The sequence below is a fragment of the Lithobates pipiens genome, unplaced genomic scaffold, assembly GCF_037356315.1.
Source record: "Lithobates pipiens isolate NorthernLeopardFrog02 unplaced genomic scaffold, aLitPip1_a1.2 Scaffold_16, whole genome shotgun sequence".
Lineage (NCBI taxonomy): Eukaryota > Metazoa > Chordata > Amphibia > Anura > Ranidae > Lithobates > Lithobates pipiens.
Window position 1 is genome coordinate 429,481,313 of NW_027507748.1, and position 17,102 is coordinate 429,498,414.

The following is a 17,102-nucleotide window of genomic DNA, read 5'->3' on the forward strand; positions in this document are numbered from 1 at the left end:
TTCTGAGGCTGGAGAGCCAGCTGATATCCTTTATCTGGGCTGGGAGGCCCCCCAGAGTGGCCTAACAGATATTGTACCTCCCACTATCGAGGGGGGCTGGCACTCCCGAACTTTCATCTCTACTATTGGGCAGCCATCCTGGTCACGGTCAGGTGGTGGTTCTCCCAGCCCAGACAAAATGCAGCAGTTAATCTGGAGGCGGCTATCCAAGGCTCGTTTGCAGCCCTGAGCAATCTGCCATTTTGCGGACTCAGGGCTAGCTCTTCTATGACAAACCTCATGCGAACCACGGTCAGGGTCTGGCAGGAGGCCAGGAAGATTTATGCAAAGCCCAATCACGTCTCCCCACACACGCCCCTTTCGGGTAACCCTATGCTTTCACACCTACACACCATCCCAGATCCTTGTCTGTGGGAAAAAACAGGGAATTTTTACCTTAAAACACATAGTTAAAGAGGGTAGAATCATGACTTTCCTGGAACTAAGAAGGACATATGCGCTCCCGATCTCTTTTAGGTCCAGATACCGGCAGCTATAGCATGCCTTTGCGGCCCAATTCCCTACCCCTCTGACGTTAGAATTGGACTCCATTGAGCGTCTTTTGATCTCCAGTGTCATGGGGAAACCTCTCTCAACCTTATACCTATATCTCACCATGGAATATGACACCAAACTAACCAAAACCTGGGAAAAATGGAGGGGTGATATCCCATCCCTGGGGGAGGAGGATTGGGAGGAATGTCTGACCAAAGATATTCCCTCAATGATTGCCGCAAAAATAGGATTTTTATAACAGCTTACCTGTAAAATCCTTTTCTTTTGAGGTACATGACGGGACACAGAGACTCAGTAATTACTGGTGGGATGTCCCAGAGCAATGCTATCTGAGGAGAGGGGAACCACACAACATAGGGTGTACTCAGACCTGAGGACCCTGTACCACTGCCTGCAGCACACTACACCCAAAGGCGAAGTCCTCATGCCTTCTCACATCCACCTGATAAAATTTGGTGATTGTATGGATTGATGACCAGGTTGCGGCCTTGCAGATTTGAGCCATGGAGGCCTGGTGATGCACCGCGCACTAATAGTCCTAGTGAAGTGCGCCTTGATCTGAGAAGGCGGGATCTTTTGTTTCAAACCATAAGCTTGAACAATTACTTGTAAAATCCATTTAGCAATGGTAGATTTTGATCCTGCCTGTCCTCTCTTAGGACCCTCTGGCAATACGAACAAAACATCAGTTTTGCAAACCTGAGCTGTCCCTTCCAGATAGGCTTTGGCTGCTCTCACTACATCCAAAGAATGTAGAGACTTCTCTTCCGTAGAAAAGGGATTTGGAAAAAAAGGAAGGCAGAACAATATTTTGGTTTAGATGAAAACCTGAGACCACCTTGGGTAGAAAACTAGGATGAGGGCGTAACACCACTCTATCCTTGTGCATTATCAGATACGGTTATTTGCAAGAGAGGGCCGCTAATTCTGATACTCTTCTGGCAGAAGAAATGGCCACCAGAAAAATGAATTTCCTTGTCAACAGAACTAAGGGAATCTGATGTGTTGGTTTAAAAGGCTGCTTCTGTAAAGCTGACAGAACCAAAATCAAATCCCAGGGGTTCAGAGGCGCCCTAACTGGAGGATTAAGGCCCGTTACTCCTTTTATAAAGCTTCGGACCAAAGAATGTGAAGCAGGTGGACGTTGAAACAGAACCGATAAGGCCGAGACTTGGCCCTTGATTGTACTCAAGGTCAGTTTCATCTCTAACCCATTTTGCAGAAATTCGAGGATTCTGCCTATGACATATTTTCTGTGGTGCCAACCCCTGGATTCACACCAGGAGACATATGCTTTACAGACTCTATGATAAATAATTCTGGAAGCTGGCTTTCTTGCATTAATCAAGGTAGATATCACAGGGCCCGAAAGCCCACGATTCGTTGGAATGTGGGTTTCAATAGCCAAACCGTTAAATTTAGCGTTTGTAAGGTAGGTTGGAATAACGGTCCCTGGGATAGCAGGCCAGGACGGGACGGCAGGGTTCAAGGAGGGTCTACCGCCATCTTCACTATTTCTGCATACCAAGCTCTTCTGGGCCATGCTGGGGCCACCAGAAGCACCGACTTCTTTTCCTGCCTGATCCTGCAAAGCAGTCTTGGCAGTAGCAGAATAGGAGGGAACGCATAAATCAGAGAGAACTGATGCCTTGGAGTAACCAACACATCTGTCCCTCATGCAAGAGGATCCCTCATTCTTGACACAAAGTTGTCGACCTTGTTGTTGAACCTGGACGCAAAGAGATCTACATCCGGGAACCCCCCATCTCTGGCATATGGCCAAAAATACATCGGGTGGAGAGACCATTCCCCTGGAACTAACTGCTGGCGGCTCAAGTAGTCCACCTGCCAGTTCTCTACCCCCGGAATGAAGACTGGCAATATGCATGGCACATGTCTTTCTGCCCAGATTAAGATCTGGTTTACTTCTTCCTGAGCTGCACTACTCTTGGTGCCCCCTTGGTGATTGATATAAGCCACTGCTGTGGCATTGTCGGACTGGATCCTGACAGGGCATCCCTGCAACCTGAGTGTCCAGGCTTTTAGGGCTAGATACGCAGCACAGATCTCCAGAATGTTGATGGGTAAGGCCCTCTCGGTCCTAGACCATCTCCCTTGGACAGTCGACTCAGAAAATTCTTGAGGATTCTCCCTTACCTTATCCAGCTGCAGGGTCTGAATAACAGACCCAATCTTCACCTCTCATGGTGGGCTCTGTTAGGCCGCGTACACACGCGGGGACTGTTCGCTCAACTTTGTCCGCTGAACAGTGTTTCGGCGGACAGTCCGCTCGTGTGTGGGCTTTCAGCGGACAGTTTCAGCGGACAGTCTGCTGAACAAAGTTTTTCGGAAATTCCGAAAAACTGTCCGCTGAAACAACAGTCCCCTCGTGTGTAGGCTTGTTCGTCAAACTAAGTTCCGCGCATGCTCAGAAAGGATTTACACGCCGAAGTTTGCATTGCAGTGTATAGGACGTCGTTTTCTAGTCCCGTCGTACGTGCCATTCACGTCATCGCGCACGGTTTCAGCGGACTGTTCGTTCGTCGTGTGTGGGCAAGTCCGTCCATGCTAATTTTGAGCGGACTGTCCGCTGAAACTGTTTGACGGACAAAGTTGAGCGAACAGTCCCCGCGTGTGTACGCGGCCTTAGGAAAAAACCTTCAGAGACTGGGGCTCCCTTGAATAGGGGGATCCGCAGTTCTGGACCCGTAAAGTACCCTGCCAGGAATATGGCTGAAAAAAACAAATACTGGATCCCAGGGTCCCAGGGTCTCAGGGTCCAGCTCTCTAAAAAGAGAAGTGTTACAGGTAAAACCTAGTTTCTTTGGACACAAGGCCCGGGTACCATCCAATTCAGTCTGGAAAAGACACTTTGAATGGATCCGGTTGCATAGCTGGCCCCAGTAAGGATATTCCAGCGGAGCTCAGCACAGCACATCTTTACTTGTGACCAACACCTAAGACACTGGCGAAAAAACTGAGGTAGCTCCAGTAGGGGGAGGGGATATATGGGAAATTGAACTTCCTGTCTAGGGTGTGCCAGTGTCCAATCACCTAGTGATACCCTATAACCCACCAGTAATTACTGAGTCTCTGTGTCCCGTGAAAGACGGGTTTCTACAATTTAAGTTCCTACATAGGGCATACTTTACTCCACAGAGACTGGTGCACATATACCCCCAGAGAGACCCTAACTGTCAAAGATACAAACAGGAAGTCGGCACATTCTGGCACATGGTCTGGTCCTGCCCCAAACTTCAGCCATGCTGGACGGCAGTGACCTCTACACTAAGTGAAGTGACAGGGACGGACATTAAGGTTGACCCACAAACATTATTACTAAGCCACCTGGAGGATCTGGAGGGGGATAGATACTGTAAACTGTGTATTACCTTCTCACTATACTATGCCACACATTTTGTTGAGGTGGAAGCTGGAAGACCCCCCCCCTACTCTTGCCTCGTGGCAGAGAACGTTGACCTCGGTGCTCCCCCTCTATAAGCTGACCTACGAAAGCAGAAGTTGCCCAGGAAAGTATGATATAATCTGGTCCTCTTGGATGGACGCTCCTGACAGCCTTGGCCCACCCTCCCCCTAGCCGTGACAGCAGCACCGTCCCACCAGGGGATTCTACCTCCCATCCTCCTACCTATCGTGCCTGCCCCCCCCTTTTTTTCTTTTTTTTCCCTCTGATGTCAGATATCTATAAACTGTACGAGAGACTTCTTTACTGCTGACATGTACCATTGAATGTATGTGCCTGATGCTTGTAACACCTACAATGTTGGGAACTTAGCTAAAATGTGACTGCCGAATGAAGGTGGTTATCCTTGCTTATATCTGTTTACCACTGAAGGATCTATATCACTCTGTACTGTAATGCTGAATTGTCCAATAAAACTTTTCTGTTAAAAAAAATTATAATTTTCACAGACGTACCCTAATTTAAATGTATTCATTAAATAATAGATTTTTTGTACTTACCGTAAAATCCTTTTCTTGAGGGACATAGGACTGTAGGAATTCTAGGAGATGTGGTTTATATTGCTGCCTTCAGGGGGTTTGGACACTGGCAAAACAAAAAAGTCAAATCATCCCCTGTATAACCCTGCTCCCAACCTTCAATGCCTCAGTTTTATGATCAAGCAATACATAAGGCTAATAATACAGAGCGACGTAACCTGCGTCCCTCAGTGGACTTTAAAAAAAGGATTTTACGGTACATGCAAAAATCCTAATATTTTATAGTCCATTAACGGACATAGGAATGTAGTATTTCTTGGACGCATAAGATATCCAAACACAATCCAAGCTCCAGGTAGGCAACAGAATAGGAAGAAAGCTATGCCTAAAAAAAACAAAATGAAAGGCTTTAAGAAATAATCTGGTATACCAAAAGCAGGGCAGGTAACACCACTCAGGACAGACTGAAAAAACAATGAACTTCGAGAAGAATGGGGAGGACAACCAATCAACGAAAATTTAGACCAACTGTTAAAGCGTTTAGAAAAATAAGAATGTTTTCTAAGGTAAAGGCCAAAGCATAGGATACTTAACCTTTGACCTCAGGGAAAGGAAATTTGGACAAATAAAGTATGTCTAAAGTTCAAGTAGTGAACAGCAAGGGGGGGGGGGGGGGGTAGTTTACCCATAATCCTTGACTTCGGGGAAAGGGAGGATTCATAATAAAACAGCGCTTTTAGTAGTATTCTAAAGGGAGGGAGGTAAGGAGACTTTCATTATGAAACAAATAAGGGTAGAGTACTAAGTCCCTACTAAGGAAGGGGTGTAGCTATATACAGACCTATATGACAGAGAAAGCAGAGTGAGGGAAGATCTAATGCAATGAGCAGGGACTTCAGAATAAAAAGGATGAGATCTACCAAAGCAATAGATGTACCTTTGTAATAGATACATCACAATCTGTCTGATGATATATGAAAAATCAGTATAGTGTAGCAAAGAAAACAATTATCGTGGTGTTATGCATTGTGTGAATTCACCCGAAGATGCTCTACAGCTAACTAACACTATACATGATGGTCTGGAAAGCACCACAAGCAGAGTCCAGTGTCTGAAGGTCACATTCCAGGCGATCTCCACAGTCTGTGATCAGAGAGAGTCCAGGTATGACCTCCAAAGCTATTGCTGAGGAAATGCCTATTTGGATAACTGCTGTATAGAGACCAGCTCAGAAAAAAACATCTTATGCCGTGCACACACGAGCGGACTTTCCGACATCAAAGGTCCGACAGAGCGATTCTGGCAGACCATTCGATCGTGTGTGGGCTGCAGCAGACTTTTGATTTGCAAAAATCCATCAGACTTTAGAAATGGAACATGTTTCAAATTTTTCCGCCGGAGCTCCACCGGACCCAGTTCCTACCGAGAAATCCGCTTGTGTGTATGCTAGTCCGACGGACAAAAACCGACGCGAGGGCAGCTATTGGCTACTGGCTATGAACTTCCTTATTCTAGTCCAGTCATACGTCATCACGTTCGAATCCGTCGGACTTTGGTGTGATTGTGTGTGGCCAAGTCTGCTCATTCGGAAAGTCCATCAGAACTCTGTCAGAACTCCGCCGAAAGTCCGTCGGACCTAGTCCCTCGAAAAGTCCGGTCGTGTGTACGCGGCATTAGAAGTCCAGAGTATATTAATGGAATTCAAAAATATATATTTGAAAATTATACTTTGATCTTACAGTGGAAAAACCTGTCCAAACTCATTGGAAACAGGGTAAAGAACTCAGGCATGGAGGTTAGCAATGGGGTTATGCGGGGTCTAGTCTAACAGTTTTTTTTGTTTGCTAGCATCCAAACCTTCTGAAGCAGCAACTCATGTGTCCAAGAATGATTGCATGAATACATGGGTGATAAAGAAAATGGCCTTCTACAAATAACTTCATAAATCATATAAAACATATGTTTGTCATCAGAATCTTCTTTTTGTATTTGCTTGGTGTTTTAGTAAATGTTTTATTTGTGTATTGTAATTGTATACTGAAAATAATAAAGAGAATTTTACAAAAAAAAAATATATATTTTTTTAAATGTGGTTCTATTTGGTACCATTCTTATAGACACCCATTGGTAATACAAGTAAATCAGGCATAGACCATTGTTCTGATAATGGCATTTTTCATACATGTTTGAGAAAATTGTTTAAAAAAATAAGTCTTGAAACTAAGCGGCTTCTCTCTTTTGTTTTCAAATGATTAATGGAATATCATTGCTTACTATTGTTAACAAAGACATTTCCAAATATGTCGAAAGTAATGTCATTCTGTCATACCACATTACAGCTTGTTCATTTCAGATTATACTGCAGCATGCACATCACCTAGAGAGGATGATACTACCTCTTAAAAGTGCATGACATTAAATGTTAAAAAGCAACTTAAGTTATGAACTATATATGATTCATTATGCATATGTTATTAACAAGATACTCAGATCAGCAGGGATCCTAATCAGAGACTTAAAGTTCCATCCTTAGTCGCTGAAGACTTGACCTATAAATCATACACTTTGGGTCTTATAAGAATAGCCCATTAAATAATCATCAGGAATTGAAGAAAATAAAAAGTAATTCCTTGTTCATATATGTTTTAATGGAAATTCAGTTTGGCGATTTGCTAAATGTACCGTATAGCAAAAATGCAAATCTTTTTTTTTTTTTGTCACTTATTATTTAAAAAAACAGTCAATGCTCTTTACAAACAATTAGTCCATTCCATAAAACTGGGGTAAATGAGAACAGTATTAACGTGAAGAATAACCTTGATCTTAAGAACACCTGGTATACGCTTGGCCAATTTAAAGGGAACACATGATGAAAAAGGTGTTGCCTTTGGCAAAAATAACATCAAAATGGTCACTAGATTAAAAAAAGTTATATGCAAATCTTTACATTTTCTTAGCTGTCCAACTTGGCCCCTCCCTAGCCACATGCCAAACATTCCCAGTGGTCTTTGAAACCGCACATTATATTCTTAACGTATACTGTAGGTGCACCTTCAAAGCGCCCTTATCCCTCGCCAACCTCCATTATGCCAGTGTAACCACCCCACCCCAGAAACTAACTTAAAGCAGGGTTCCACCCTAAAGTGGAACTTCCGCTCATTGGAACTCTCCCCCCCCTCCGATGTCACAATTGGCACCTTTCAGGGGGGAGGGGGTGCAGATACCAGTCAAAGACAGGTATTTACACCCACTTCCGGGCATAGATTCCCACGGGAGTCTATGCCTCTTCCTGTCCCTGCGCGCTGTCTGCTGGGACACACACGGGTCCCAGAGACAGCGTGGACAATTCCTATTGCGCTACGCGACTTGCGCATGCGCAGTAGGGAACCGGGAAGTGAAGCCGCAACGCTTCACTTCCTGATTCCTTCGCCTAGAATGGTGGCGGCAGCAGCCGAGAGCCGAGCGATCGGCCTCGGCTGCCGACATCGCTGGATGCTGGGACAGATGAGTGTCCATTTATTAAAAGTAAGCAGCTGCAGTATTTGTAGCTGCTGGCTCTTAATATTTTTTTTCCCAGTGAAATCCCTCTTTAACTTGTGCTGAGAGACGGTCCCATAAAACCATATGGGAATCTACTGAATTAAAGCGGAGCTCCACCCTAAAGTGGAGCTTCCGCTCATTGGAACCCTCCCCCCCTCCGGCGCCACAATTGGCACCTTTCAGGGGGGAGGGGGGTGCAGGTACCTGTACAGTACAGGTATCTGCACCCACTTCCGGCATAGATATCCGCAGAATCTATGGATATTTCCGCCCCTTTCCGCAGGTCCCCCGCTGTCTGCTGGGAAACACACGGATCCCAAAGACAGTGGGGACCATCCTTATTGCGCAGCGCGACTCGCGCATGAGCAGTAGGGAACCGGGAAATGAAGCCGCAAGGCTCCACTTCCTGATTCCCATACCCAAGATGGCGGCGACAGCACCCGAGAGACGATCGAGAGATCAGCTTCGGGTGCCGACATCGCGGGCACGCTGGGCGGGTAAGTGTCCTTATTTTAAAAGTCAGCAGCTGCAGTATTTGTAGCTGCTGGCTTTTAAAAGAAAAAACGGCGGAACTCCCGCTTTAACAACAGTTCCATTTACCCCAGCTTTTATAAAGTGTTTTTTTATTTGGGGAGTGGGGGAGCTGTCCGCACAAAAGACCTTGTATTTTCATGCAAGATCAAATTTAATATCATGAAATCTTCTACCCAGCAAGGATATGGAGTTCCAGTTTCCTTTTCACATCATACACATGATTACATTTCAATTTGTGATAATAACTAGACCCACTTTAAATGTTTACTTGTAAAACAAAGATTGTACATAGATAAAGAAAAATAAATATAAAACAACAGTTTTAAAATGTATAAAGAATACCGGCAACTCGATTGCTTCTTCTTAAATCTTTATTGAGCACAAACAGCAGTGCGACATCAAAACGCTACCATGCAAAAGCCTACATCATAGCATACAGATTTACAATAGAATCAAGTTTATATAGGAAAAGGTGTCTATTCCTCCAAAAGAAAAAAAGGGGATGGTACAATCCAATTTAAAATCAATTAACAATTAAGATCACGTGAGGTTGGTAGAAACAGAGAAAAAGGGGGAGGGAAAGAAAGGAAACACAGACTGAAAAATCTAGGTCAAAGAATTAAGGAGCTAACAGAGTCTCGCACACATTATGTTAAACATAAGTTAAGGGGGAGCACGAGGCTCTGCAAAAACTTAAGGTTAGAACTGTTATAACAATCCGTCAAGCAGATAAGGGTGGAGCAGTTGTAATTCTTAATACAGAATATTATAAGTCAGAAGCTCTTAGACTATTAAACGACACCATCAACTACAGGCAACTGGATTCAGATCCTACTGATGGCATTCAACGGGGCTTGTTGCAACTTTTGGATGATGGTGGAGAAATGGGAATGGAACAGAAGATTTTTGATTTCATATTAACAGATAAGCCTGTGACCCCAATATTCCGTCATCTTCCAAAGGTACACAAGCAACAATCCCCTGTTCAGGGATGCCCAATAGTAGCAGGTATTGGATCCCCATTAGAAAGACTCAGTGAAAGGGTGGATGAGCATTTAAAACCCTTGGTTAAATGCTTACCTGGCTATCTTAGGGATACAGGACATTTATTGGCACATAAGAATGAGATTAAATGGTCGGCCAATAGTTGTTGGATCACAGTGGATGTTAAAACATTATACTCCTGCATACCACACCATTTGGCAATCCAAGCTGTTAAATATCACCTTACACGTTATAGTTGTTATAAGCGGGAATTGTGCACATTTTTGTGCATGGCTATAGGATTCCTGTTAAAATACAACTATTTCATGTTTGACTCTAAATATTATTTACAATGCCATGGTGCATCAATGGGTTCAAAATTTTCCCCTTCTCTTGCAAACTTATATATGGGTTGGTGGGAGGAGACTTTTCTCTTCTCCCAAGGTAACCCATATGGAGAATTCATTGATTGGTATTGTCGCTTTTTGGATGATTTTATATTTGTATGGAAGGGGCCAGCCAATGTATTGGACTCATTTTTGGCTTATCTCAATACCAATCACCTGAATCTGAAGTTTACCCACACTTCAGATCCGGTCAGTATTGATTATCTGGATTTGACTTCTGTGGGATGTGGGGATAATGGAATAGTCTCTACCAGAACCTATAGGAAACAGTGTGCAGGTAACACTTCTGTTGGCATTGAGTTGTCACCCAGCGCATACAGTGTGGGCATTGCCAACGGGTGAGTTCATCAAAGCAAGGAGAAATTGTTCCTCTGATAAGGATTTTGTTAATGAATGTAACATTGTTTCCAGTACGTTGAGAGAGTGAGGATATAGTGGACATTTAATAGATAGAGGCAGAAGATTGGCAGAAAATAGAGAACGTGGTGATCTGATTGGGAATTCCTCTTCTATCAGTAAGAAGGCACGGTCCAGTGGGAGGGGAGGTGTTAACTTTGTGACCACTTATTCACAACAATACAATCAGATTGTTCTATCATATAACACTGCCTCCCTGTCCTATATGCGGATAAAACTTTGCATCATATTTTAAGACAGGGGTGCAGCTTTTCCAGTAGAAACGCTCCTACTTTGGGTACTATGCTTTCACCTTCTCTTTTTCATTCCACTTCCCCTTCCATTTCATGGTTGGAAACAGTGGGCTCCTATCCCTGTGGTTATAACACCTGTAAACAGTGTAAAAGACACAAAAAAAGCAAGTCTGTCATTTATTTTTCAACAGGTAGAACATATCCAGTAAAAAGTTTTATAAATTGTAACTTAAAGATGATTGCAGTACTTGCAGTACTTGCAGAGTACAGTATGTGGGATGCACTATCTGCAATCTACATATTAGAATATCAGAACACTACAATGACACTTTAAATAGCAATGCAAAAAATATTTCAAATGTTTCTAAACATTTCAGAACAGTTCATGGTGGTAATCTGGAATCGTTTTGCGGTCTGGAACAGGTGAGAAGATCTGTTGGGGGGGGGGGGGATATAAACCATACCCTACTTCAGTGGGAGGTGTGGTGAACACACAGATTGAATACTCGATTTCCTAGTGGAATGAACAGTAGAATGGATGTGAACCTGTTTCTAAAATAATATAACTTGATTCCACAGGGGGTTAATAATTGTTTGCTCTAGAGTTTTCAGTCTGTGTTTCCTTTCTTTTCCTTCCCCTTTTCTCTGGTTCTACCAACCTCACATGATTTTAATTGTTAATTGATTTTAAATTGGATTGTACCGCCCCCTTTTTTCTTTTGGAGGAACGGACACCTTTTCCTATATAAACTTGATTTTATTGTAAATCTGTATGCTATGAGGAAGGCTTTTGCCGAAACATGTTAGCGTTTTGATTTTGCACTGCTGTTTGTGCTCAATAAAGATTTAAGAAGCAATCGAGTTGCCGGCATTCTTTTTGCAATTTTGGTGTATGGGACACAATGGCCTGAGCACAGTTATTCAGATAATCATCCTATAAACATTGTAGAGCTTGGGTGAGTTTTTGTCTACTTTAAAATGTATACACTTAAAAAAAATGTAAATACCACTAATCCAAATTATTATCGTATTACCTGTAAATGTTATACAGTATTGTTGGGAGGGGGGGTGGGAGGGGTGGGGGGAGAAAGAAGACCCGACAGCAGAGAACCTCGTTAAGTGAGAAAAGAGGAAAAACCAGCCTGACTAAAATCTATGTCTATAGTTAATTGTTTGTCATATAACGTTAGGGGGCTAAATGAATCAGCGAAGCAGTTTAAAATTTTGAAAGAAATAGAACAATATGAAGCGGGTATAGTGTTCTTACAGGAAACCCATCTATCATACGAAAGCAAGATTAGAATATACTCCCCTAGGTTCCCGGTGTGGTTTTATGGAGATTCTTACTCAAGGAACTCAAAAGGGGTAGCTATCGGTATAGGACGGGAGGTATACTATAAAATAGAAGAAAGATTAGTCGACCCGGAGGGTAGATTCCTCTTTCTGAAGGGGAAACTATGGGGAGTAGACTATACCCTCGCTAACATATACTGCCCAAATAGAAGTCCAACGGTTTTTCTGAAAGGAATATTGGAGAAATTATGGGATTTTAAAAGAGGAAGAGTAATTATAGCTGGAGATATGAACTTTTGTATCAATCCGCAAATGGATAGTTCGTCCCATGTGCAGGGGATTGGGAAGGAGCAGAGGAGAATAATAAAACACAGGCTATATCAGTATCAGCTTATGGATGCGTGGAGAACTATGCACCCAAGGATACGAGACTACTCGTTCTATTCCCCGGTACACGGGACGTACACAAGGATCGACTACTGGTTAGTGGAACATAGGGTTCTGGACGAGGTGATATCCACAGATATAGGAATTAGAACATTGTCTGATCATTCTCCAATATGCCTGAAGATCAAAATCCCAGGATTTCAGAAATCTCCTTTTTCCTGGAAATTGAATAGGGAACTGTTGGACAAGAAGGGAGAGGAAATAATTAGAAAGGAATTGGAGTTTTTTTTTTACCACTAATTTAAATGAAGAGAATATGGAAAATATTATTTGGGAGACACATAAAGCTTATATAAGAGGGATATATATTTCACTAGGTACAAATAGGAAGAGAGAAGGTATTAAAAAGAGTAGAGAGTTGAGGGAGGAAATCCATGGATTAGAGCAAGAACATAAAAAGGCAAATGGCAGGGAAAGTGGACAGGTAGTGGACCTATTACATAAACTGGCTATGAAAAGAGAGGAACTCGGGGAATTAATGGAACAGGAAATGAGGACGATATATAATAGGATTAATAAAGAGAGATATTATAGCGGCATTAAAAATAGTAAGATCTTAGCAAAGATATTGAGGAAAAAAAGATCGAAGAATTATATAGAGAAAATATTAAATAAAGAGGGAGAGTCGGTCTATAAAACTAAGGAAATAGCAGAAGTTTTTAGAGAATATTATGGGTAGTTATATTCTGTGAGAAAAAAAGAGACAGAAAAGCAAGAGATGAAGAGAAGGGGAAAAATCAAAGACTATATATTTCAAGCAAATATCCCTAAAATACCGGGGGGATTGGCGCAGGAATTGGAGAATCCAATCTCAGTCCAAGAAGTAATGCAGGCAATAAAAGAGACCAAAGGAGGAAAGAGTCCAGGGCCTGATGGCTATATAATAGAATATCTAAAAAAGTTTGGAGACATACTAGCCCCAATTTTATGTGCATATTATAATGGATAGGGATGAGCCGAACACCCCCCGGTTCGGTTCGCACCAGAACTTGCGAACGACCCCCGCGTTCGGCACGAACGTTAGAACCCCATTGAAGTCTATGGGACTCGAACGTTCGAATTGGAAAGTGCTAATTTTAACGGCTAATATGCAAGATAGTGTGCTAAAAAGGGTTTGGCGATCTGCCTCCTGCCTCAGGGGACATGGGTCACTACAAAAAAAAGTTTCAAAAACTACCGTTTTGGCGGGAGCACTGATTTTAATGACGATTAAAGTGAAAAAAAAGTGAAATATTCCTTTAAATATGGTGCCTGGGGGGTGTCTATAGTATGCCTGTGAAGTGCCACGTGTTTCCCGTGTTTAGAACAGTCCCTGCACAAAATGACATTAAACGGAAATAACACCATTTAAAACTGCTTGCGGTTTTAATGTTATATCTGGTTCCTGCAATATGGTTGAAAATCATTCAGAAAAATGGCATGGGTAGCCCTCCCTGCCCATTACCAGCCTATTTGGGTCTTGTACGCATATTAAGGGGAACCCCGTACCCATATTAAAAAAAGGAAATGCGTGTGGCCCCCAGGCCCTATATACTCAGAACAGCAGTATACAGGCGGTGCAAACAAGACAGGGACTGTGTAGGTTTGTTGTGTTAAGTTGAATCTGTTTGTCATTTTCAACCGGTACATTTTTAAAGTGTAGCTCCAGTCAAAAAAAATATCTTTAAGCTTTTTGGAAAACATAGGGAAGGGTTATCACCCCTGTATAATTTGTTTTGTCGTCCATCTTTTTTCATCTCACTTGCTGTTGTCTCCTTCCGTTTGCAAGTAGGAGATGTTTGTAAATTGGATGTTTGAAAGTAGGGGCCTGCCCTATATGCTCTGCAGAAATGGCGGAACAAGGTGTTGGTTTTGCAACAACATTGTAAGCCTTCAAAGTGACTCTTGGTGGCCGCTGGAGCGCCCTGCTGTGAACGATTATATCAAGAATTGTAATTACATGCCATTGTTGAACAGTGGTAGAAAAATTGACCTTTGGTGGTTGTGGTGCTGGTGCCACAACACTATAAGTCCTCACAGTTACTCTGGGTGGGCACAGGAAGGGGCCCTCCTGTGAAATATTATATCAAGAATTGTAATTACATGTCCCTGTTAAACAGGGGCAGAAAAATTGGGCCTTAGGCACTGGTGCCATCACACTGCAACCTCTGCCATACACTCTAGTTTTATTGCAGGAATTAGCCCTGCTGCAAAGCATTGCATCAAAAATTGTACTTAAACACCCCTGTTAAACAGGGGCAGAAAAATTGGGCCTTAGGCACTGGTGCCATCACACTGCAACCTCTGCCATACACTCTAGTTTTATTGCAGGAATTAGCCCTGCTGCAAAGCATTGCATCAAAAATTGTACTTAAACGCCCCTGTTAAACAGGGGCAGAAAAATTGGGCCTTAGGCACTGGTGCCATCACACTGCAACCTCTGCCATACACTCTAGTTTTATTGCAGGAATTAGCCCTGCTGCAAAGCATTGCATCAAAAATTGTACTTAAACGCCCCTGTTAAACAGGGGCAGAAAAATTGGGCCTTAGGCACTGGTGCCATCACACTGCAACCTCTGCCATACACTCTAGTTTTATTGCAGGAATTAGCCCTGCTGCAAAGCATTGCATCAAAAATTGTACTTAAACGCCCCTGTTAAACAGGGGCAGAAAAATTGGGCCTTAGGCACTGGTGCCATCACACTGCAACCTCTGCCATACACTCTAGTTTTATTGCAGGAATTAGCCCTGCTGCAAAGCATTGCATCAAAAATTGTACTTAAACGCCCCTGTTAAACAGGGGCAGAAAAATTGGGCCTTAGGCACTGGTGCCATCACACTGCAACCTCTGCCATACACTCTAGTTTTTTTGCAGGAATTAGCCCTGCTGCAAAGCATTGCATCAAAAATTGTACTTAAACGCCCCTGTTAAACAGGGGCAGAAAAATTGGGCTGCTGGCATCACCCAGAACCAAAAATGTTCTTCCAACATATCAGCGGAGGAGGAAGAGGATAGACAATCAACATAACAGGACAGTCACTCAGCATCAGCATAGGCAGTCTTGAAGGGATGTGGTATTTCAAAAAAAATTATTCGGTTACATCAGCTTCAGGTGCTTGGTAGCTGTGGGTGATCCAAGACTGATTCATCTTGATGAAGGTCAGTCGATCAACTGATTCGGTGGACAGGCGCACCCTGTGATCGGTAACGAAGCCACCAGCAGCACTGAAGGTGCGTTCCGAAAGAACGCTGGATGCAGGACAGGCCAGTAGCTCAATTGCATACTGTGCAAGCTCTGGCCAGTGATCCATCCTCAAGACCCAGTAAGCCAGAGGATTTTCAGTGGGAAAGGTGTCCAAGTCTGACCTTGCCCCTAGGTATTCCTGCACCATGTAAATTAGACGCTGGCGATGGGTGCTGGAACCAATCATACCTTGGGGCTGCGGACTAAAAAATTGTCTGAACGCATCAGTCAGACGGCCACCTTCTCCACCGCTCCTTCTGACTGATGCCTCAGCAACACGTTGTCCAGGACCAGGAGTTTGTGACCTCCCAGTCTCTGGGAACGCGTTGCACAGAGCTTTCTGCAAGGCCTCCCGGAGATGTCTCATCCTCTGCTCCCTCTGCGATGGCAAGATAAGGTCGGCAACCTTACCCTTGTACCGTGGATCAAGGAGAGTGGCCAGCCAGTAATGGTCCCTCTCCTTGATCCGAAGAATACGAGGATCCTTCCGCAGGCTTTGCAGGATCAGGGAGGCCATGCAGCGTAGGTTAGCTGAGGCATTCGGTCCGGAGTCCTCTGGGTCACTAAGGACAACATGATCCGCAGCTACCTCCTCCCAGCCACGTACAAGTCCACGTGTTTCTTGGGACTGTAAATCATCCCTATAAGACTGCTGCTGCTGATGCTGAGTGCCAGCCTCCACCTCCATGCTGACACAATCATCCTCCTCCTCCTCTTCCTCCTCCTCACCCTCTTCCTGTGTGATGGGTGGCACAGCAGGAACACTGTCTGGATAAAGGGGGCCTTGAGAGGCAAGGAAGTCCTCCTCTTCCTGCCTCTGTTCTGCCTCAAGTGCCCTGTCCATTATTCCACGCAGCGTATGCTCCAAGAGGTGGACAAGAGGTATAGTGTCACTGATGCATGCACTGTCACTGCTCACCATCCTTGTGGCTTCCTCAAACGGTGACAGGACAGTGCATGCATCCCTGATCATGCCCCACTGGCGTGGTGAGAAAAAACCAAGCTCTCCTGACCCTGTCCTGGTGCCGTAGTCGCACAGGTACTCATTGATGGCCCTCTGCTGCGTGTGCAGCCGCTGCAGCATGGCCAATGTTGAGTTCCATCTGGTGGGCATGTCACATATAAGGCGGTTCTTGGGCAGGTTCAACTCCTTTTGGAGCTCAGCCAGCCGAGCACAGGCATTAAATGATCGGCGGAAATGCACACAGACTCTCCTGGCCTGTTTCAGGACATCCTGTAAGCCGGGGTACCTGCCCAAGAACCGCTGCACCACCAGGTTAAGGACGTGAGCTACACAGGGCACATGGGTCAGTTGTCCCTGTCGGAGGGCGGAGAGGAGGTTGGTGCCATTGTCGCAAACCACCATTCCTGGCTTAAGCTGGCGTGGCGTCAACCACCTCTCGGCCTGCCCCTGCAGAGCTGACAAAACATCCGCCCCAGTGTGGCTCCTGTCCCCCAAACAAACCAGCGCAAGCACGGCATGGCATCGTTTTGCCTGCGTACTT